We start from the raw sequence: 23,466 nt of genomic DNA, 5'->3' as shown, positions 1-23,466 counted from the left end.
CCTGGGCCAACGTTGATCCCTCTGTCCAGCTCAGAACGCGGCACGGAGCAGGCGCTCAGTGTTCCCTGAGAGAAGGAAGGAAGCAGGGCCCTGGCCTGCGGGTGCTGAGGGGAGGAGAAATGAGAGCAAGGGTTCTGGAGGGAGAGTTGTCCGGCCCGGCCCCGGTGGTGGGGGTGGGGGTGGGGGTGGGCTGGCATCCGCGTGGGAGCAGCCGGGACCGGGAGGCTCTGTTATCCGCAAAGCCACGCCCAAACCATTGGATCCGGAGCTGCGGCCCCTGTTGGAGGGCACTAAGAGGAACCGCGGGGGCGCGGGGAGGACGGGCCCCTCTGAAGCTGGTCGCCGGAAGCCTCTGGTCGCAGGGAGCACAGGTGCTAGAGCCTGCTGGCCGCTGACCGGGACTGAGCCGGGCCCGTCCTCAGAGTCCTCCGCCTCGCTGCCCGCCCTGGAGAGGGGACCTGCTGGAGCTGGGGCAGGCCACCTGCCGCTCTCGTTGCCCCGATTGCTGATAACAGCAGGGCCGTGAGTCATACAGCACTGCATCCCTGGCTGTGAGCCCAGCCAGCTGCCTACTGCCATCACACTTTTATGCCAGTTAATTACAGCCATTATCGTCATTATGAAAAAGTTATTTGGAGGCCACAAAGCCCCAAAACGCCCTGGAGGAGCTGCTATCCCTGGATGCTTGGGAGGAGGCACTCCCTTGAAAGCCTGTTCTGTCTTCTTCCATTGGACTAGGGGCCCTTTGAGGATAAAGAAGGTGTCTCTCTTGTTAGGCTCGGGGAGACAGAGCCAAAAGAATGTTTTCAAAGGCATGATTGTGTTGGCAAGAAAGTAGAGAAAGCGCTCAAAAGCAAAGCAGTGATAATAAAAATAATCAATGTAAGGCAAATGTGTACACAAATCAAGAGAGGCAAGCGAGCCCTGAATCGGCAACTGCCGTGAAAGATTCCCGGAAAGTAGAACGCCCCGTTGGTTTTAAATAGAGGCCAAATTTACAGAGAGGGAGATTCACCCCTTTTGGTAAGACGATCATTGAATCACCAATCTGCTTTCTGTCCTAATCGAGTTTTGCCCTTTCCAGGTTATGTAAATGGGGTCATGCAGTATGTCACTTGTTGTGTCTGGTTCTTTTTACCCAGCAGAATGCACTCAAGATTCATAGGTGTCTGTGCATGTCAGCAATTCATGCCATGGTACAGGCGTCCCATGGTGTGTTTATCCATTCACTTGCTGAAGGACAGCTGGGTTGATTGCAGTTTTCAGTGGCTGTGAATAAAGCTATTCTAAACACTTGTAAACAGGTTATGGGGTGCACAGAGGTTTCCATTTCACTTGGGTAAATAGCTGGGAGTGAGCTTATTGGGTTGAATGGTAAGTGCATGCTTGACTTGAGAAGAAGCTGCCAAAGTGTTTTCCAAAGAGGTTGTGCCCTTTTGCATCCCCCCGTGACCAGCAACGTGGAGCCCTGCTTTTCACAGACTTCCATGAGGGGAGACAGCCCAAGGCCCGACCAGGGAGAGAACGGCATCTGAGATTCCCCCAAGGAGTCAGAGCCTCTGCAGGCAACGTCTTTACTAAAGGGGTAAACTTGAAAAATATCTGCCTTCCGAAAGGAAGAGGCAAGAAAAATGGTGGGTCTTGGCTTTGATTCAGGATGGAGGGGAAGTAAACTCTTCCCTGAGCCCAGATTCCTACTTCTTGCTTGGTCCGGAAACCTAAGCTGAGACTTTAGTTTAAAGCAGTCCTTGGTGAGTAACGCTCCCAGGTGTCCAGCGCGGGACAGGCTAAAATCCTTTCTGGAGAAAAACAGAGTGATCAGGACCTTGTAACAGTCCCACAGATAGATCCTGATGATCATGAGCTTATAATAAAAAAATTTGAAAAACAGAAAAACCAAGATTCCATGAACAAGTTTTAATAGAACAAGAAGTAGCAGAATCAGGCCTACGAATTATTCCAGTATTAGAATTAGAGCGTTCATATTAGGAAATAAGGGTGCTCGGCAATTTAAACACATAAAAAAAGTATTGAAAGAATGAATGCGGAACAAAAAACTATTAAAAATGATCAGGCACAGTTTTGTATAAAAATTAAACATATATTGTATTGGCCATATGAGCTAGTAAATTCCATACCTAGGTATTTGCCAAAGAGAAATGAAAGCTTGTGTCCTGGAAAAGACATATATGAATGTCCATAATAGTTTATAATGGCACAAAACTGGGTAGAACACAAATGCCCATCAACAGTGGCTGAGGGAACAAATTGTTGTAGATAATGAATATTACTCAGCAATAAAAAGGGATGTATTATGGATATTTTCACCTCCCTGAATTAATCTCAAAAACTTGTGGCAAGAGAGAAGCTAAACACAAGAATGGACACTGTATGATTTAGTTTGCATGAACGCTTTGAACAGGGCAAAACGCATCAGTAGTTGCAGATGCAGGTTATATGCATTGGGGGTCTCATCTGACCTCCTGCTTCCAAACTGTCCCAGTCACGTCTCCAGCCCAGAGCCCACCCGAACTCCAGTGGGGTTATCCAGGCCCCCACCACGCACCGCCTCAGTCTCAGCACCTGCAGAACCACCCTCCTGGTTTCCTGCCCAGGCGCCTGTTCCTCCTCCACACTCCTCTTTTCTGCAGCCGCTCCAGGATTTGGGTCTCTTACACCCCAAACTTGGAGTTAGCTTGGGCTCCTCTTTTTCTCTCACGCCCTACATTTGACCCATCCATGAACCCTGTTGGACCTGCCTTCAAAATAGTGTTGTAATCTGACCCCTTTATACCTGTTCCACTGCTTATTTCTCGCTGGGGTTGCTGTGATGAAAATCACTGTCTCCGGCTCGTTGCTCTGCTTCCAGCCTTGCCCCCCTCTAGCCTGCGGTCAGCAAGGCCGCCGGCGGGATTCTCTAAAACCCTTCCAGTGATCGCACTCAGATGTGCGAGATCCTTCCTTCTACTTTCAGGGTCAGTGTGATTCTGCCTTTCACCTTTCTGACTTCATCTCTTAGTACCTTGTCCCCTTTCCCCCACCTCCTGGCCACCAAGCTCCTGTCTTGGGGCTTTGCACATTCTGTTCCCTTTCCTGGCGCTCAGATCCCCCAGCTCTTCCACTGCTGTTCTCTCACTTCCTTCAGGTCGTTACTCAAATGTCACCCTGATAGAGAGGCTTCCTGACTCCCGTGTAAAGTGATGTCCTTGCCTGCACTGTCGCATTAATAACCACATCTTACCTATTGGTGTCAACCTCAATCACCTGGCTAAAGGTGTGTTGGTCAGTTTTCTCCCCTTGTCACTGGCTGAATTGTGTGTCCTGCTCCACATTCATATATTTGCAATATAGAAGTCCTCACCCCCAGTACCTCAGAATGCGGCCTTATCTAAGAGAGTGTCTTTACAGAAATAATCAAATTAAAATGAGGTCATCAGGGCGGGCCTGAATCCAATATGAAAGGTGTCCTTATAATAGAAGTGGCAATTTGGAGACAGGCATGCACACGGGGAGAATTCTCTGTGACTGTGAAGACAGACACATACCAACTAAGAAAGAGGCCTGGGAGAGAGCTTTTCTTTGCAGCCCTCGAAAGGAGCCAACCCTGCTGCTATCTCAAGTTTGGACATCCAGGCTCCAGAACTTGAGACAATAAACTTCTGTTGCTTAAGCCACTTGGTTTGTGGCACTATGTTTGTGGCAAATTAATACACCACTGTGAAGTCACTCTTTCCTCCTTTTCCGTCTTCTACGCATTGAGAAGAAGTCGTTCTGTGCAGCCCGCACCATGCGCTGTCGACCTCCTCAAGGAGACGGCATCGGTATAAACGATCTGGAATCCTCATCCACACACAATATACGTTTAGTCGTTTGTTTATTGTCTCTTCCTTCCAGTTAGGCTCTAAATCCCAAGGGCATGGAGTTTTGGCTCTTTGGTTTCCTGCCACATCCTAGTACCTAGAACAGTACCTGGCAGGTAGTGGACATTTGAATATTTGAATGAACAAAACTAATGAGTCAGCAATGACCATCATCGGAAATGGGTTACTCTATGATTTAAAGACATATTGTCAGAAGAAAGATAAAAGCACACCCTGGTACTAAAGGAACTCCCAAAATATTAAATCATGGGAGGTCTGAAAAGTAAAAGCATAGAAAAAGACGTACCAAAAGAAATGCCATCCCAAAGGAAGCTGGCATGGCTTTGCAGTCATGGATAAAACATTATTAAGAAATAATAATGTCATTTATAAAAGTAATTATATATGTATTCTTGCACAATCATATGAATACACATAAGTAGATATAAGATATACTATTACTATATAATAATAAAGGGATTACCACATAATGTTAATACATTGGAAAGCTGAGACAATTTTTTTTTAATTTTCAAGGTAACTTATTTTTAGAACAGTTCACAACACTAAGTTTCTGGACCACTCTGCCAACGTACAAGCTACAAATGCTTGCGTGGCAGCTGAGGGGCACTCTTAGCAGCGTTTGAACACTGAGTAAAAATCCATGTAAACAGATATTCAAATAGTCTCCATAGAAACACAGGTAAGCGTGACCCCACCTCCTAGCCTGTCATAATATTCCATCCATGCCAACCCTACTAACAAAGACATTTCAAAACTGGCAATAGTTAAGTTAGGGGATCCCTTCCAATCCCTTAATTCAACTACCCTCGCAGTAGCAGCTACAAGAATGGCATCTATACATTACTACGGGCCGAAGCAGAGGCTGCTGGGCGGCGCCGCATCCCTCTCCCAGGTGCCCAGGCGCAGGGCGCAGGCAGAGTGCTCCACGGCTGGTGGAGAGTCGTGGTGCTGGACTTGCTGCATCAATTGCCATGTTGGCCCTGGCATCATGTAGTAGGTGGGTTGGCCTCTGGAACCCACTGAAAGTAGAAGCAGTAGTAACGGTGTGAGCATCCATGTCTTCAAAGAGCATCCAGACCCCCGTGCATCGCGGGTGAGCAACAGCGCTCTACGATGCGATCAAGGCCAACGCATGTTGGTCCCCATGTGCTGGATGAATCGTACTTCTCATCTGGTTTGGGCCTCTTCCGCAGAAGGAGCTTCGCGTGTGCATGATCATGGAAGATGCAATTATATGATCCATATACTATCATTCATGTAACACATCCAGGTTTTTTCACTTGACTCATCTTCATCATCGGAGCCTGTTCTTCCCTTTAATATGAGTTTTTTTTGGTGACGATATTAACTGCAAGTGTGAAAGCTGATGCAACGTAGTATGTGCCTGGCTCCACTATGAGTGTCACCCCCGAGTCGGATGGAATATACTTGGCCAGGGCTGGGTTGATGACACTGGCGATCTCTTCAAACTTAAGTTTTACATCCTCTGGTCCAGGAAAGCCAACACCAATATCCAGCAGATACATGTTGAAACCAACCTCAGCTCCCATGTCGAAGACCCAGCTGGCATTGGAGGTGGCCTGCACGCAAGTCTCGGGGTCAGTGCGGCCGCTTCCCACGAGGAAGCTGACACCGATGACGCCAACATTTCGCTCTTTTGCCTGTTCCAAAAGGAGCCTGCTGGTTTGGAGAGGGGCACCAAATTTAACACTGAGACGACAGACTGCTCTGGAATCAGCCGTGGCCATCCACAAAACCAGCTTTGCCTTTGGATGTGCCCTGGCAACTTCCATCAACTTGACTGCACTATGGAAGTCATCATCTGGACCCCATTATTGGCAGCATATTTAATCCGAGACACGTGTTTACAGGGATTTGCATAGACAACCCTCTCTGGAGGCGCCCCAAGGCTCTGCACCAGTTGTAGCTCTGTCTTGGGTGCCAGTCAAACCCTGTCCCGGTGGCCGTGAGAGCCTTCACTATGGTTCTGGAGTCACCGCATTTGACTGCATAAAAGGGGGTGGACAGAGGAAGAGCTTTTGACCATTTCAGGCGTTTCTTTAGAACATCTCCCAGGTCCGCAATATAGAAGGCATCCTTGTCATTGGAAGGAGAAACTTCAATAATTTTCTGGTCCAGAATATTCTTGGCAGTAAAGCCTTCATGGAGAAAATGGCAGCCAACCTCTGCATCACTAAAGCTGTTCATGGTTTCTGGATGTTCATCTGAGACGCCACCAAAAGGAAAACTAAGGCAGAATTTAAAGAAATTATTGCCAGCCCTTCCCAAAGGCAGTTCCCCAGGAATCCCAAGTCCCGCGGAAGATGGGTGTTCACTCCGTGCAGCAGCAGCGGCAACGTCCTCAGAGCGAGGGGGACGCCTCAAGCTGACCCAGTGGAGATGTTCTCCCCCCGGCCCCCCCACTGGCAACCGCAGCGCAACACTGCCCCCCCGCCCCGCACCCGCACCCGCCTCGACAATTCTTAACCTGTGTGATCTAATGACCTAAGTTCAATATATATGAAGCTGAGCTTCCTTGGTTTTCTCTTCACCTTGTATCTCCCAGACCGGGTCCTGGAGAAGCCAGCAGCATGGGCTCCAATGGGCACAGACAGAAAAAGCCCAAGAGCCTGCTCTCTAACTCGGGGGGTCAGGTAAGGCACTGCCGAGCAAGACGAGGTATCATAAAAGATTTTTTAAAAACAGCTAGACAAAATCTTAAAAGACTCTACTCCCGCCAGACACCACAGAAGAAACCACGATCCCAGTGCCACCTCGCCAGCAAAAACCGACTTGGGAACCTGGAGTCTACCTTTGCCAGATTGTAACAAGGCGCCCCAACGCCTGAACTGTGCTGGTGTCAAAGAAGCCTAAGGAGCTAGGACTTTCATTCCCACTGGCTGTTCGTGAGGTGCCTTCCTGACCCTGTGACAGCAGCGGAGACCCTGTGTGTGGTCTTCCATCACCCTGCTGGCGCAAGGGGCTTCTCCTCACAGGTGCCGTGAGAGGAGGCCTAGAAGAAGGCGAGGACTTTCACCGTCATCCAGGGTAATGAGGCCAACCCCACCCCGCGGTATCAGGAGAGGCCACAGAGGGAGCAGTAATGAGCCCAAGGTCCCCTGCACACTCAGCAGAGATCAGGAGGGCTCCCGGACAGTTGTCCAGGAAAGCTGAATGGGGACCTTTCCATTCCATTGTCTGGTTTTGTGGTACTTACGTTCCTTCCTGGAAGAAGAGAAGCGGCATCTCTCTTTCCCCACTGGCGCAGCCGCGGAGGAGGCCTGCTGTAACACAGTATTTAAATGAGATACAGAGTTTCATAACCTGATATGTCCTCAGTGTCCAGGTTTTAATAGAAAATTATTTGTCCTTCTAGGAACTAGGGAAATCTCCACTCGAAAGGGAAAAGACAGCACACGCCAGCACTCAGATGACAAAGACACTAGAATTAGCAGAAATTGTAAAGCTCTTATAAAAATGCTTCAAAGAACGGCTGTGAAGGCTCTTGAAATAATAAAAAATAGATTCAGCAGAAAAAGAAAAAAAGATATGAAGAGGCACCAAATGGAAATCTTAGGACTTAAAAATACAATACCTGAAATAAAACCTCAGTGGATGGATACACAGCAGACCTAAACCCTGATATACCAATATTTACATTAAATGTAAATGGTCTACATAAACCAATTAAAAGGCAGAGGTTGGCAGAGTGGATTAAAAAACATGAGTTAGCTATGTGCTGTCTAAAACTCACTTCAAATATGACATACGTCGGCTGAGAGTGAAAGGATGAAAAAAGAGATACCATGTTAAGTTTAATAAAAAAGAAAACAAACAGCAGAAATGCCTATGTTAACACCAGGTAACACAGACTTCAAAGACATAACCAGGGACAGAAAGGAACATTATATAATGACAAAAAAGTCATAGATTTTTATGTCTTCTTTGGTTCCTGTGTCAAAGAAGACATAGAAATCCTAATTGTGCATGTACCAAATAACAGAACTACAAAATATAATAGACAAAAACTGAAAAAAAACCCAAAAGAGAAATAAACAAATCCACATAGTTGGAGACGTTAACATCCTCTCAACAGTTGATAGAACAGCTAGACATAAATGAACAATTGTAGAAGAACTCAACAATACTATCAAGCAATAGCATCTAATTAACATTTTGGAACACCCTACCCAACAACACAACAATACATATTCTTTTTAAGGACCTATAGGACATATACCAAGATAGACCATATCCTGAGTCACAATGCACATTTCAAAAAATTTGAAAGAATTTAAATTATATGAAAGATATTCTTGATCATATGGAATTAAAATAAAAATCAGTAACAGAAAGATAACAGAGGAATCTCTAAACACTTGGAAACTAAACAATACACTTCTAGGTAGTACATGAGCACAGAGGAATTCTCAAGGGAAATAAAAAATACATTAAAATGAATAAAAATTGAAATACATTATATCAAAATTAATAGTACACCATAGAAGCAGTTCTGAGAGGGAAATCTATAAGATATCAAATGCTTACATTAGAAAAGAGAAGAAGTCTCAAATTGATATTCTTTACTTGCACCTTAAGAAACTAGAAAAAGAAGAGCAAAAGAAACCCAAAGCTGCCAGTGGAAGGCAATAATAAAGCTAGGAGCAAAAAAAAAAATCAATGCAATTGAAAGCAGAAGAAGGATAGATAAAATTAATTTTCAAAATCAAAAAGCTAGTTCTTTTGAAAAGATCAATAAAATTGACAAACATCTAGTAAGACTGACAAAGAAAAAAGAGAGAAGACACAAATGATCAATATCAAGCATGAAGCCAGGGATGTCAATATGGAGCCTGCAGACACCAGAGGAGGACTAAGGGACTGGACCACAGACAGCGCCACACACGTGCGTCTCACAACTTAGAGGTGAAATGGACCGCTTTCTCGAAAAACACAACCAAATTCACCCAGTATAAAACAGGTCGTTGGAAGAGCCCATAACAATGAAAGAAATTGAATCCATGTTTTAGAAACTCCTGAAAGAGAAATCTCCAGGCCCAGATAGTGTCACTAGAGAATCCCACCAAATGTTTAAAGAATTAACACCAATTCTACAAACTGCTTCCAGAAAACAGAAGAGAGGCCCTTTCTCAATTCATCTTATGAAGCCAGCATTAGCCCTGATATCGAGATACAGAAAGCTAAAATGGATTGAACTCTGAGTATTGGGCGAATCAATTAGAGTGAGAGATTTTAACATGCCTCACTAACTGATACAGCTGACTGAAAAATCAGTAGTCCATTGAAGATTCGATAAGCACCAATAATAAGCTCCAACCAATCAATATATACATCACTGTGTATCAACTGTGGACAAACAGAAATTCTTCTGAAGCAGAGGGAGCATAGATGAAAACTGACTGCATAGATACTGGCCATAAAACAAATCTCAACAAAATCGAAATAAATTGTGTCATCCAGACCACATCCTCTAACTGCAAGGCAATTAATGTAGAACTCAGTGATGATCATAAGAATAATGCATGTTAGGAAATTTAAAAACAATCTTATAAATAATTCATCCGTCAAAGGACACATTGAAAACTGAACAACAGTAAGAAAACCCATGGACTCAGCTAAAGAGCATAGTCTTAAATGTTTATGGTAAGACAGGCAGAAAATGAATGAATTAAGCACCTTATTTGAAAAGTTAAAAAAAAAATAACCCAAAGGAAGGAAAGATAAAAACAAAAGTGGAAGACGGTGAAAAAAAATAGGATTTTTATAATATCCAAGAGTTGGCTCTTGGAAAAGATTAATTAAATTAGTAAAATTCCAACATGATTCACTGGGAAGAAATAGAACGGCATAGACAACGGGGCCTAAAGAAGAGGCGCAGGAGGGTATGAAGAGATCCAGTAGGAAACCCAAGGAAGCCACCTGGGTGCGTGAGGGAGCAGGTACCACCTCAGGTCTGTTGACCTTTCAATGATCCCAGGAGGGGGGACACCTACCTCTGGCGATCTGTTGGAGGAGCCAGGCTTGTGCCTCTGGGAGTTTCACCCTCCTGGCGGCAAACCCAGAGGAGCCCGGGGGTCCCCAGCTGTCCTCTCACACCTCCGCAGGCCGCCGCCTCCTCCTCCTGCCATTTCTCCACATCCGCACCCACACCTGTCATTATCTAGGGGTTTTTGTTTCGTTTCGTTTTGTTTTTTATAGTGGCCATCCTAAGGGGTGTGAGGTGGTGTCTCCTTGTGGTTTTGATTTGCATTTCCCTAACTGGCTAGAGATGTGCTTATTGACCATTTGTATATCTTCTTCAGAGAAATGTCTATTCAGATCCTTTGTTCATTTTGCAATTTTTTTTTATTATTGAGTTGTAAACATTCTTTACAGGTTCTGAATCTTAGAGGTCCTTATTAGACATATGATTTGCAAGTAATTTCTCCCATTTTTGTCAATTGTCTTCTCATCTGGATGTTTTTCTTTGAAGCGCAAAGTTTTAAATTTTGATAAACTCCAGTTTGTCTGTTTTCCTTTAGTTGCTTAAATTAATTTTAAATGAAAAGAAAGTATATGCCAACAAGTGTGAAAAGTTAGATGAAATGGGCACATTTCTAGGAAAATATAACATCCCTACAACTAGTGGTGTGCTGGTAGATGCTTAACAATGGGTTTTCCAAACCAGCCCAACACACACACACACACACACACACACACACACACACACACACACTCCCCGCCCCCTCGAGTGTAGTATTTACTGAGTTCCATGGTGGGGATAGTCCCACTATGGCTGGTTTCAAGCTCCCAAGGTGCCATCCCTGAGTGCGGGGGAGGGGCAAACGGACATGGTGGGCTCTGCGCAGCCAGCCTCTAGCCGCCCCTCAGTTGCAGCACAAGAGGTGGAGCCCTGCGCCGTCTGGCCGCAGACGGGGCTCCACCAAGCCGCACTCCACCGTGGTGCAGCTGCTGGGACTGCAGCCAGGAAGGGATGACGTCAGCACTGTCCCACCGGAGGGGCAGCCTGGGATCCCACACCTACTCCTTGCCCTGCTGTCTTCTGAGGACGATTACTGCGCAGTGGCCCTGCCTGAACCTTGGAACCTAACCATATACGCGCAGACTCATTATCAAAGAATGTCTGTGACCAGCTTCTAGGAACTGAGGCTCAGAGAGGGCCAGCAACGTGGCCAAGGTACACAGCAGGACGTGGCAGAGGTGGACGTGGAATCCAAGCCTCTGAGCTCTCCTCCCAGCCTTGGGACTGTGCAAACTTGAGTTTGACCTGTGAATTCTCTTTACCTGTGCCCCTCCTGCACCCCTGCACTGGCCTGGGGATCAATGGGCTGGAGGGTACCCCAAGGCCAGGTCTGCTATGCCCCCCCAGTTGCTCAGGAAACCCCACAGGCTACAGCTGGAGGGAGGGGGTGGCAAGGCCGGCTTTGAGCCTCGAGCAGAGGCTAGCCCCCACAGGACCGAGCCAGTGGGGTGGGGTTAATAGGAGGCTTTGGACACTCCCCAGAGGAGGCGGGCATCGCCTGGGGCTCTTCGGGAGGCTGGGGGTACAATGGAGAAATAAAGCGTGGGCTTTGGAAACAGACAGAGCTGGCTGGCGCTCCAGCTCCCCACGTAGGCGCTGCGTGGCCTTGGGCAAGGTGTCTCAACACCTTTGAATCTCTATTCCCTCTTATCAAGGAGCCCACACTCCAAATGTCTGTGAGCCTCTTGTCATGCTCAGGAAGAGGAAGTGCCTCTCCTTCCCCCAGCTAACTCAGCTTTCCCCTGCTTAAGGGGTCCTGGTGGCTGACAGGGTGCAGGTGGGGCACAGGGGTGATGTGACCTTTCACGTCCCCCATCCCCCACTTTGGGAAATTCCTGTTGTGGCCAGGACGTGCGTTGGCCTCCTTGGGAGATGCTGTGGGGTAGAGAAGGGGCAGAGCCAGAAGTGGGGGATCCAGCCCCAAGGGAAATCCCCAAATAGCCCAAGTACAGAAGAGCTTTCTGACATCCTGGGTTGTCCCCGCAAGAAGCGAGGAGAAGAGCCGTTCCACTCGGCCTAGTGCTGGTGAGAGCCGCGGCCAAGGGTCAGGGGCCAGTGGCAGGTCCTTGCTCTGCTGTGCCATCCTGGGCAAGTCATTGCCCTTCTCTGGTCCTCACTAGTTGCTTCTGTAAAAGGCAGGGGTTGGCCAGCTCAGCCCTGGGGTGCCTCTGGCTCTGACCTTTGGAGATTTCCAGCCTCCGCCCAGCCGTGGCCTTCAGAGAAGCTGCGGCCCGGGCCGGGGCTGTGGCCCACAGGACACTTCCCTTGGCTCGTGCAAAAGCTGTGCCTCAGGCTCGCGGGGCCAAGGCAATAAACCGAACTCATAAATGCCTGGCAGAGCAGCAGGCCTCCCTCACAGAAAAAGTGTCTTCCAAAGCGGACTGGGAAAGGCCTGCTCTGCGCAGCGCTGGGTCGGGCGCTGGGTCGGGCGCTGGGGCACAGGGCTCCGGCCGGCTGCCCCGCCTCTCCAGGCCAAGCTCCTCCCTTTGTCATCCACCCCTCTTCTCTGCTTCCCTCCGTTTCCTCTTCCTGCCTCCCCTCCTTCCCTCTGGAGATAAACCAGGGCTCTGGTCCTGCCTTGCTGCATGGCCTCACCCCTGCCGCTTCTCTTCCGGGGCCTCAGTTTCCCCTATTGTTGAACAGACAGGCCAATCGCTGGCTGGCCTCGCTCCCGGAGGGTGATGAGGCTCCAGGGGGACAGCATGCGAAAGCCCTTCGCTGGAAGTAGGCAAGTGTGCATTTGGGAGAGAGCGGGCCCCTTCCACCGACAGGAAGGGAACTCCTCCGTCAAACAGGAGATCCCTCCAGGACAGGGGCTGCGCCTCCCCCATCAGATCAGATCAGAAGGTTTCCAAAAGGGAGAGAGGGGCTTTGCCTGACCCTTAACTCCTACAGAGTAGGAGCTGTGTTTGTCCCATCAGACTCGATGATCTGGGCGGTCAGGGGCTGTTTCCCAATCAGATTGGAAGCTTCCCAAGGATGGGGACTCTGCCCCCCATCAGAGAGGAAGCTTCTGGGGGACAGGCTGTTGTGTCCACACTTAGCCTGGGGATCCCACAGAGCAGAGGCTCTGCCTCCCCCTTCAGACTCCCACCCCGCCCGTCCTCCTCTGCTTTCCTCCTTCACAGACAACACCCAGGAGGCGGGTGTTGTGTGTGGCTGGCACTTGGGGACCAGTGGTGGACACCAGGGAGGAAGGAGGCCGCATGTGGACACAGGGGAAGTGGAGCAGGAAGGCGGCATTAAGAGAAGCAGTGGCTCGGAACGAGGTGCCCGCCCCGCTCGGTCACGCGGACAGCTGCGCCCTCCCGGGGCAGGGGGCCCGGGTTGGGCTGGGTGATTCAGGCTTGGGTGGGGGCTGCTTGGCTCTCAGACTCAACCCAACCCTGGCTGGCCTCACTTCGGGTCATTGGGGGAGGGTGTCACTGAGGCTGGGGGCAGGTGCTGATGCTGGGGAGGAGGCGGGGAAGGGTAGCAGGAGCTGAGTGCCTCGCCTGGCCTCCCTAAGTCAAAGCTGGACAGCTCTCGGAGGATCAGCTTCCCCGTCCTCTCCTTGTACAGGTGTAAAGGCTGGGGTCACAGAGAGGGTGTCCAAGGTCACCCAGCTGGTCTGCTGGGTGTTAGGGCTGGCACCCAGGGCTCCTGGCCCCTGGCCCTGTACCCCTTCCATTCTGCTTGACTGCCTCTTGCGGAGACCCAGCTTGTGTGTTAGGGCGCCTCCCCTCCCCTCCGAGGGTGGATACAACCCCTGTTCCCACCCCCTTGTTAGCCCTGAGCGCACATCACCCAGGAAGGGAAGGGGGAGTCCAGGGCCTGTCTGAAAAGATTTCCTGCACCTCCCACCCTTTCTTCCAAATCACCATTCCTTCTCCTTCCCTTTACCATTCTCCCAGGTGCTTTATGTAAGACTTTCCAAAATTTACCCCAGTAGCCCTAGGTAGTGTGGCTCAATGGATTGAGCCCTAACCTGCGAACCAAGGAGTAGCATGTTCGATTCTCAGTCAGGGCACATGCCTGGGTTGTGAGCCAGGACCCCAGAGAGGGTTGCGTGAGAGGCAACCACACATTGATGTTTCTCTCCCTCTTTTTCTCCCTCCTTTCTCCTCTGTCTAAAAATAAATAAAATCTTTAAAAAAATAAGTAAATAAAAATAAAGACTAGCTCATTAAAAAAAATTTTACCCCAGTAAAGGCACAAGGGGGCACATGCCTTGGAGAGTCCTGGGGTCATGGCCAGGGAAGCGGTGAGCACAGAATCTCCCTGAAGGCCTTGCTTAACATCTATGAATGTTGAGTTCCACTCTACTTATAGGGCTGGCGGGTTGCCTTCTTACATGGATTTGTAGGTATTTCTTATGAGGTTCTGGGTGTCAGTCCTTTGTCCGATACAAGAATTACGACAATCTCCTCCAAGTGGAAGTTTAACTCATAGTCACCAGCTCATTCCAGGAGCATCAGTAACGAATGGGTCAGGCCCTGTTTGTACTGTGTGCGGGGTGCTGGGTGCCGAGGTATCTGGGACCAGCCAAACACACACACACACATACACACACACCCACCCACTCCAGTGTAGTATTTAGAGACCTCACCTCTGCTGGAGGAGACAGGCACTTAGAATGAGAAGAGATAAAGGTCATGGGACAGGGGCCAGTTCCACTCACCAAGTGAACATGGTTTTCTTTATAAAAGATCTATTAAGAAGAATTTTCTCAGAACCTAGGGAGGATGAAAAGAAAGGCTTCCCCATGTTTGTTTTCTGGGCTGGGCCTTTCAATCCTTTGCTGTGAGTGTTGCTTTTAGAAGTTTCTTTGACTCCATAGCCCCAGTGGCTGACCGTGTGTTCACCTTCTGACCTCTCCCCTGGTTTCCGCCCTGGTTTGAGCGTTACATCTAGACCCCCCAGGTCATTGTCACAGTCTTGGGAGCCTGGTTCCCAGTGCTCAGTGGGGTGAGCGAGGTTTTGGTGGGGAGCAGTGGGGCCAGACTCCCTTCCCCACTCCATGGGCCGCCAACCCTGAAGGGGACGTCAGAGGCTGTGAGCCAGATGGGGACTGAGGCCAATACGTGGAGCGAAGGGACCAGGCAGAGGCCAGGTCGGACGGGCCTGGTGTGGGCGTAGGGCCCAGGCCACAGGAAGTCCGCGGCCGGTCAGCGCATGGATGACGGGGTCTTGCAGGCTTGGGGGCAGCGAGTCCAGGAGAGTGACAGTAAGCAGAGGCAAAGGATGCTGGACAGGGAACGCGGGCCTGGGTTCTAGCTTTGCTCTTGTCTCCAGTGCCAACCAAGTCCTCTCTCGGGGCCTCAGTTCTGTGACCTTTGAAGTGACCTAGCCAGCTCTGGTGTTCTCTGAAGTGCCCCTGGGGAGGCGGCACCATGGACACCACAGAGCCGGTTCCCCAGAGGACTGACCGACCAGCAAGGGGCACGTCTGACCCGGGATTGAAATCCCAGTCCTGCCTGTGAGGCTCTTGCCCCTTCCTGTTTCGCTTCTCCCGTGTCACTTCCCATGGGAAGGCCCCCAACCCCAGGCTGGACGCGGAGCCCACGGAGTTCAGGGCCCTTTCTTTCTGCATGTGGTAACGCGCGGCATCTGTGACCCCCGCATCTGTGTGAGATGTCCCCAGCCCCTTGAGCTCCACGAGGCCATGGGTAGGGTCCCCCCCAGAGGTCGCCAAGCCCACGATGCAGCAGGCAGTGCTATGGGGAGTAGGGGGGTCGCCTCTGTAAGCGGCCTCCTCTGATTCTGCACCGGACCCCGAACTCTCACCCCCACCCTCTGCCTTCCTGGGTCAGGAGGCGGGGACAGGGGACCAGGCAGATCACCACACCCACACCTTCATGACCGCTGCTCCCCAGGACCCATGGGTGCTGTCTCCTGAAGGCCTAGGAATCCTGGGACCAGCTTAGGAGGCATCACAGACACCTTGGAGGGTGGAAGGGAGGAGCCCAGGCCCCAGAGGGCATGCGGGCGAGGCGAGGGTCAGAAGTGAGCCTGTGGACCCCCGAGACCATCACACTGTCTCCTGCCTCCGACATGTACAGGAAGAAAACCATGGCGCAGGAGGGATTCTGACTTGTCTGGGGTCCCGCAGTCAGGGGGTGCCCCCTCTTCCCACCCAGTGTATCCCAGGGGACAGGGCACATGTGTGGGGGGTGGGGGGTACAGGGCTAGGTGGGGAAGGGTGCAGAGCACTTGGGGGTGGCAGCCTGGGGAGACTGGGTAATGGCGGGAGCGTGGGCGCGGGGCCAGACCCCTGTCCCAAATGGTCTGTGTGACCCTGGGCGACATCGACCCCTTGCTGAGCCATGCGTTGTTCACCTGTCCCGGCCTTGCTGGGAGGCAGGAGACCACATGGGCTCCCGGGGAGCACTCAGAGCAGGTGCTCAGTGTGTGTCCCTCTCCCTCCTCTAGGGGGACAGAGCCCGAGGACATACTTGGTTGATGTCAGCAAAATTAGGGGTGTAGCCACCGCTACCCTGCCTCTTGTCAGTTCCGCGTGGGAGTCCGGGTTGGAGGGCAGGGGTGGGGAGGTGGAGATGCCACCTGTGGAGGCCTGAGTCCCGGGGGGCACAAGTTTGGACAGTCACAGAGTGGCCCCACCCAGAAAACACCGCGGGAGAAGGGCTGGAAAGGAGTGTTGACAACTGCTAGGGTGTCGGCCACAGCCCATCTGTTAAGACCTGGAGCCTCCTCGCCAAACACTTAATGAGATTTACTTGGTTTTCTCCGGAGCCAGCAGGCGAGGTGCTGGGAGCTGGCCTCCAGCCTCCGCTCGGCAGCTGACTACTGTGTGACCCGGAGCCGGCACGGCTCCTCTCAGGGCGCCAGCCACCCTGTCCGTGACCTTTCTGCCTGCGCCCTAGCAGTGCCGGATCCAGTTTAATGGGCTGAGTCACCCGAAGGCTCCCAGTCTCAGTTTCTTCATCCGCACAGCGGGCATAAACACAGCCGCCGCCTGGGAGGTGTCAAGGGGCTGTGCCCCCAGCACCCAGGTGAAATGTAGATGATCTGTGCGCGTCTGAGTGCCGGAAGCAGGAGGCTGGGGGAAAGGGAGACACTGGGGAAAGCAGGAAGTTGAGGGGGGCCATATTGGCTCCAGGGACTGAGGGTGCTGCCTGCTCTTCCCTCAGGGTGTCCCTATCTTTTTCCTGCTCTTCTTGCTGCTGGCAACTCCTCTGTCCTTCCGTTTGTCTCTCTCTGTCTCAGTCTCTTTGCACCTTGCTCCGTCTTTCTGTCCCTGTTTTTCTGTGTCTCTCTTCCTTTCTCACTCCCTACCATTGTTCTCTGTTTTGGGCTCTCCTTCTCTTCGTCTCTCTCTGTTTTTCAGTCTGTTTCTTTCTGATTCTGTTCCTCTGTCTCTTTCTCCTGTTCTCTCTCCTCTCTGGAGGCCCCTCTGGCGTCACAGAACCACAGGGCCAGGCCGGGGTGGGGAGAAAGCCTGAGGGCGCCCCGATGTCGCCGGGTTCCCCGAGGCTGCCCAGCCAAATGCTGGGGTCAGGAGATGGAAGCTGGAGGGCCCACGAGCTCTCCAGGGGGAGAGAGCTGGGCCCTCTGGCTGGGGAACATGGGTGGAAGCTGCTGACAGACTTTGGGAAGATGCTATGTAGACCCAGGCTCCCGCTTTTACCACCCCTCCCTTCGTGCCTGCATCCCCAGTCCTCAGCATGTACAAGAACTCTTGTACCGTTGTGGCTCTGTATTTTTTCATTTACTCCAGCTTCCTGACCCCCCAGAGCTGAAGGCCTGGCCACTCCCTGTCCCTCTGAAATGTGCAGTGTCGCCAGGGTGGTGAGGAGAGTGGGGCTGAAGCAAGTGGTGTCCCTGGGCGGAGCCTGTGGGGGCTGCTTAGAGAACAGAACCCTCCTTGGAAGCCACAGCCATCCTAGTGGAGGTGGACTGCGAGGAGCAGGAAGGGGACTAACGTGCACTGAGTGCCTGCTGGGGGCTGGGCGGTGATGGATGCTTTTTAAGCATCACTTCAGTTTCTTCATCTGCAGAGTGGGGATAGCAGAGCCACCACCTGGAAGGTGCCAAGGGGTGGCGTGTTGTGAAGTCCTGCACCTGGTACGCACAAAACAACAAGCCTCATTCTGCAGATAAAGACAAAATAGCCCCTGAGGGGTCAAGTGGCTGCCTGCGGTCTCACGGCCACTAAATGACGGGCCAGGGCTCTGTCCACTGTTGGCACAGCCTGTCAACTGCTGACACCCTGCGCTCCAGGTCCCCTTCTTTTCGCCCCGGAGATTGAGGCCGTGTGGCCTTGGATCAAGTGCTGGTCCTCTCCGGGCTCATTATCATGACAAGTCAGGCTTTCTGAGCAGATCTGTGGAGCCCCAGGCTCCTCCCAGGGGCTGCTGGGACCGCTGGAGGGGGAGGGGTGAGAGGGTGGGCTGGGGGCCTGCTTGGACCCAGTGTCTATTCTTTTATCTGTTTTAAGTGTGAACCCACAGACTTCCAGTTTGATCTCTAAAGCCCCCTCTTTCCTTGGTTTTCTAGGAAAGCACGTGCCCCCACTCCCCCCTGCCAGCCATCAGGGCCCTCTCTGGGGTGGCCTCTCCCTCCAAGCAGCCCCAGAACTCAGACCTGGCCAAGGCCAGCAGGGGCTTGGTGGCCTGGGCCCATGTCCTGGGAGGCTCTGGGGCTTGAAGGGGTGCCAGAGTGACTGGCGTGAGAGAGGCAGCTGGGAACGGGTGTCTCGCGAGTCCTCCTGCCATCAGGCCTCTGCGCGGGGCCAGCAGACCAGGCACAGGATGGTTTTGCCCTTCCCAGGGCAGAGGTTGGGGGTGTGTGTGATGCAACAGGAGGGGCTGAGGCCAAGGGGCCCCCGCAGCCCATAAGCACCAGCAACACTTGAGGTAAGAGCTACCCTGGCTCCACTGTCCTCAGTGGAATGTAGCCATGAACACACCATTCTCGTGGATGGGGTTGCAGCTCTGCCTCCATTCTCATTAGCAGGAGAACTTGGACATGTTGCTTAAACCCCTGAGACCAGAGTTCCTCTTCTTCAAAGCAGAAATAACAGCGGTGCCCACTTCCTAGGTTTGCTTCAAGAAGGAAAGACAGTGCTGACCAGGGCTTGGCACGGAGTGGATGTGGTGGATGTGACCACTGGCTTCCATTTTTACCGCCCCTGCCCTCCAAGCCTGCATCCTTGGTCCCCAGCACATCCTCTTATTGTGGCTCTTACCAAACTTCCTCGTCACGATGTCTTCACACGCCCACATTCTCCACGTTTGCCTCTAGGGCCGGCTGGGACCAGGTCTAGTTCATCCACTCCTGGCCTGGCCCATTGTAGTGCCCCCCAAAATATTTGTTGCATAAATGAGTGAGTGATTTTTGGGAAGGATGCTGAACCCTTCTGTATAATGGAACCCCTTTTCCACTGGGGGTCTTGGCAGATGGTATCTCGTCAGCCACACAGATGGTGAGACCAGCAGTTGGACAGGTCAGACCTGGATGGAGTGTCTCCGTTGGACGGAGGTGCACTAGTGGAAAGAAAGAGGAGTTTTTCAAGGAGCTGTGTCAGGCAGCCCGAGAATCCAAGTTTCTAACTCTGGAGCTGATCTTCTGTCCTTTATCCCACTTTGCCTCTAGGAAGCTGTGTGTTTTGAGGCAAGTCACCCTCTGTCTCTGGGCCTCTTTGTCTCTGTGTGTTCAATGAGGCAGGCGATCCAAGTTTTCTGGAAGGACTTGCTGAGATACAAAGTGCTGCGTTAGGCAATACCCAACAGAAGAACTGTCCTCTCCCCCTTTCCAGGAACGATTCCCCAGCTCCGAGTGAACCAGTAGAAGGTGCTGGGCCTGGCTGATTTCCCACAGCGGGATTTCAACTACAGCCAGGTTGGCTGACATTGGAAAAAATTGGATCTCTGCTCTAGCGGCTGTAAGAAAGAGTCAGCCTCAGAGCGGGAACCCCCAAATTCCCTGCCACTCCCTATCTAATCAAAGGTTTGGCTAAAACAAAGAATGCTCAGAGAGGAGGGTCTGAAGGATGCCCGGCAGAAGGTCCTACAGACCCCCCACCCCCAGTGTATCTGTGGATCGAGCCAGACTCAGTCAGAAGGATGTTGTGAGTCGCTTGGTTCAATATCCCACACTTGCCCCATTTATTAAACTCCATCTAGGAGTGAGCGGATTTCTGTCCGTTTTCAGGGCCTGGAAGAGCTTGGCTTCTCTTTCCCAACTGGAGTAGTTTTACCTTGTGAGCCCCATGATTCATGGAATTGATTATATTTCCTTTTTCCCCTGGGCCACCAGGGAACTCGGAGCTCAATCTACCGCTCAGACAGGATGTCCACCCTGTCTTTGCCTTCCCCGCACCCCAACTCTTTGCCTTAATTTTCTCACTTAAAATAAAATCTTATCCAGGGTATATTTTGTAAGCTGTCTCAAATCCTTTTTGTTTGGATGTGGGATATAAATTCATGCAGGAAGTAGAAGGGTTGTGTCTTCCTGTGGAGTGGGTGCCGGAAGAAGAGAGGTACAAAGAAGAAAGGGGAGAGGAGGCCAGGAAGACTGGGGATGGGCAGAGGTTTCTGGAAAAGCCCAGTCAGGGAGGAAGCTCGCAGTGAGGGCAAGCAGAGGAATATGATCAGGACAAGGATTGGGCAGTGAGTGAAGGGAGAGGGGCGTCATCAGGGGTCTGGGGGGCCTTGAATGCCAGGCTAAAGGTCTATTTCTCAAGGATCAGGTATCTCCTAGGCACTTTATATACGTCATTGACAGCTTCTCCACTAGGGCAGATTCTATAAATTAAGAGACTGAGCCTCAGAGAAGTTAAACCATTTTCCCAGCGTCCTGAAATCTCAGACATGGCTAAGCCCAGACTGGAAACCCCAGACAGCAGGGCCCCAAAGTCTAGACTTTGTCCTCTCGGCCACCTTCTTGTATCCTGGGGGCCATGGGGCGCTGCAGAGGCTTTTGAGGGCAACGGTGTGATCAGATGGGTGTTTCCGACAGATCACTACTGCCTGTGGCAGAGCGCAGGGAGCCTGGGGGCAGGGAGGCAGCTCAGGCCTCAGCGCAGAGATGGCGGGATGGGGACGAGGGCGGGGCCGGGGTGAGGGACGGGGTGGAGGGGCAGGCAAGGGGCTGAGAGAGTCTTGGAAGGTAGAGCTGGCAGGTCAGGTGAGGTGACTGTTCTGATGGTGGGGTTGAAGGGAGGGGAAAATCAAAGAGATTGCTTGAATTTCTGGCTTGGGTGCTTGAGTGGAGACAGCACCATTTGCTGAGATGGATAAAAGCCAGCTGGGAGCAGGGAGGAAGGTGAGGTGCTTGGGAGGCTGCTGAGTCACGCTTTTGAGGGTGAGGCTGACTCCACTGACCGCAAGCCCCTCAAGGCCTGTATTGTGTCCAGTCATCCCCACGCATGGCGTCTTTAGCTCTGCTGAGGCTGCTGCATGGGCCTTGACGTTCCAGAGCCCAGGAGGGAGCTGGTGATCCCTGAAGGTCTCTGGTGCCCAGCGGAGACCTGGACCTGGGTTTCGGGCTCTGAGGGGACGGGGGACGGGGGATTGAGTTGGGTGACTCACGGCCCTCACCGCTTCCTGCTGTTAGAGCCACAGGCCTGAGGCTTTCTGGCCCTGAGGGAAGCCATGAGCACCCCGCTTCCTCACCAGGGCTGAGTTAGAGTTCTGAGGCCCCTTCTCTACCCACCGGGGGTCCAGGATCCTGCCCTGGGCTCCAGGGGCACGGGAAGGGGTGAGGGGTGACCCAAAGAGGTGAGTCAATGTAAGAAGCTGAGAGGACCCAACAGGCGGTGAGGACTCTGATTTCTAGAATAGTGCTTGTATATAAAAGTGTCCAGGAGATGTTTTGTCAAGGAGGGAATGAATGAAAGCCTTGTACCCAGACTTGGCTTCCTTCGACTTCATGGGGCCATCACAGGTATGTCATCGCTCTTCTCTGAGCCTCGGTTTACCCAGCTGGAAAACCACGGGCCCTTCCAGCTGGGAGTCGGGGATTCTGAAGAGCACTGTGCCGTGGTGCTCGGGGCGCTGGCGGGGAGAGGCCCGCTGATCCCGCCCCGCTCCATGGCTGTCTCAGGCAAGCTCAGGCTCACACTGCGTGTGTATGTGTTGGGGACAGTGTCCCCCAGAGTGGAAGAGCTGGCGTCAGCAATCATGGGAGCAGCCCAGGCCCCCTGTCATAGGTTCCATGCCTGATGGTGGCAAGGCTTGCTGGGCCCAGGTGACGTATCCCATCCGTGTCAAATGACATCCCCAACCAGAAATATTTCCTCTGTCACCTTCCTGGGGCACCAATCCATAAGCAGTCGATGCTGGGGTTTGAAACTAACTGCCCACGGGTCGGGTCTATGTACAAATGAGTTCTGCTTGACACATAGTGCTCTGTATTTAAGAAACACTGAATTTTAATACTTGGCCAAAGCAGGCTCTATTCCCTTTGCCACAGTTGCCGCTCCTCCCTATTGTCTTGCACTTGGCAGCCTCACACATTTATGTTGTCAGCCTGACCCCTGAACGCACCTGAGTTTGAACACTTGGGTCTAGCTCAACACCCCCATTTTGTGAATAGGAAGACTGAGGAGGGTGGGTACTCCTAGATTAATGGAATTCTAGGTTATCTGAGGTTAGAAGAGCCCTTGAGATCGCCAAGCGCTCATTTTCTGATCTCTGCTCTGTTATCATTTCTCCAGATAAGCCTAACTGGATCAGCCCACTCAGAACGGCACCCCATGCAGCCCACCTCTTCACCCTGCTTCATTGTGCCTCATCCCTCCTGACACCGTAGTCTCTATCCTGCGGTTTATTCCATTTCTCTTGCTACTCTGCATGCCCCCTGAGGGCAGGAACTCAGTTTGTCTAATTCACTGTTGCATCTCCAAGGCCGAGAATAACATCGGAAGGTGCTCAAAAAAATAAAAATTCTTGAAGAATGGGAAAAATGAGGCGTTAGACATGGTAGCACCGGCATCAGACACCCTCCCCACTGCGGTTTCCCTAGGTTGTTCCAGGGACATCGTGGAGTCCTGCGGGAGTGCCATGGTCACCCAGCAGTTGGTGGGCTGCCCCCTGCACAGGGCCAGCCCCCGACAATGGGGCTGCATTTGAGGCTATCCCTGGCAGGCCCTCCCAGCAGTATGTTCTCTGCAGAGGGGAGGGGTAGCGATTACGTCCTTCTGCTCCCCTGCCCCCGCTCCTCCCAGATCTGACCTATTAAGCCTGGAATCCTAAGTTCAAAATGACCACAGCATGGGAGTGCAGGAGGTGACTTTTCGGGGCTCCAAGCAGGGCAGGGACCGGGGAAGGTCATGGTGTCTTAAGAGAAATGTTCTCAGAGCTGGTGGAGAGGGAGGGAGGCAAGGAGGAAGTAGCAGAGGGCGGGTGGACACTCAAAGGGAGATTATTTTTTTCCATTAGCAAAAATATTTGCTCACCAAAGCTGTTCAAACAAAAGTATGAGGAAGAAAGTAAGAGAACCTTCTTTTCTACCCCCAGAGATCAAGCCAAAAATTACAAACCCATCTAGAGTCACATGGCCTGTGCTCAAATCCTGATTCGACCATGTTCCAGTTTC

General features: G+C 51.7%; 1 pseudogene; it reads right to left on the bottom strand.

The window, feature by feature from the left end:
* Positions 1-4,717: 4,717 nt before the first annotated feature.
* On the bottom strand, positions 4,718-6,092 carry LOC129075573 (ornithine decarboxylase-like; annotated as a pseudogene).
* Between the last annotated feature and the right edge of the window lie 17,374 nt (positions 6,093-23,466).

This window comes from Pteronotus mesoamericanus, unplaced genomic scaffold (assembly GCF_021234165.1).
Source record: "Pteronotus mesoamericanus isolate MK-2021 breed Mesoamerican mustached bat unplaced genomic scaffold, CSHL_Meso_final contig_557, whole genome shotgun sequence".
NCBI classification, from domain to species: domain Eukaryota; kingdom Metazoa; phylum Chordata; class Mammalia; order Chiroptera; family Mormoopidae; genus Pteronotus; species Pteronotus mesoamericanus.
Note: the sequence above shows the minus strand (reverse complement) of the source record. Positions and strands in the feature narration are given on the sequence as shown.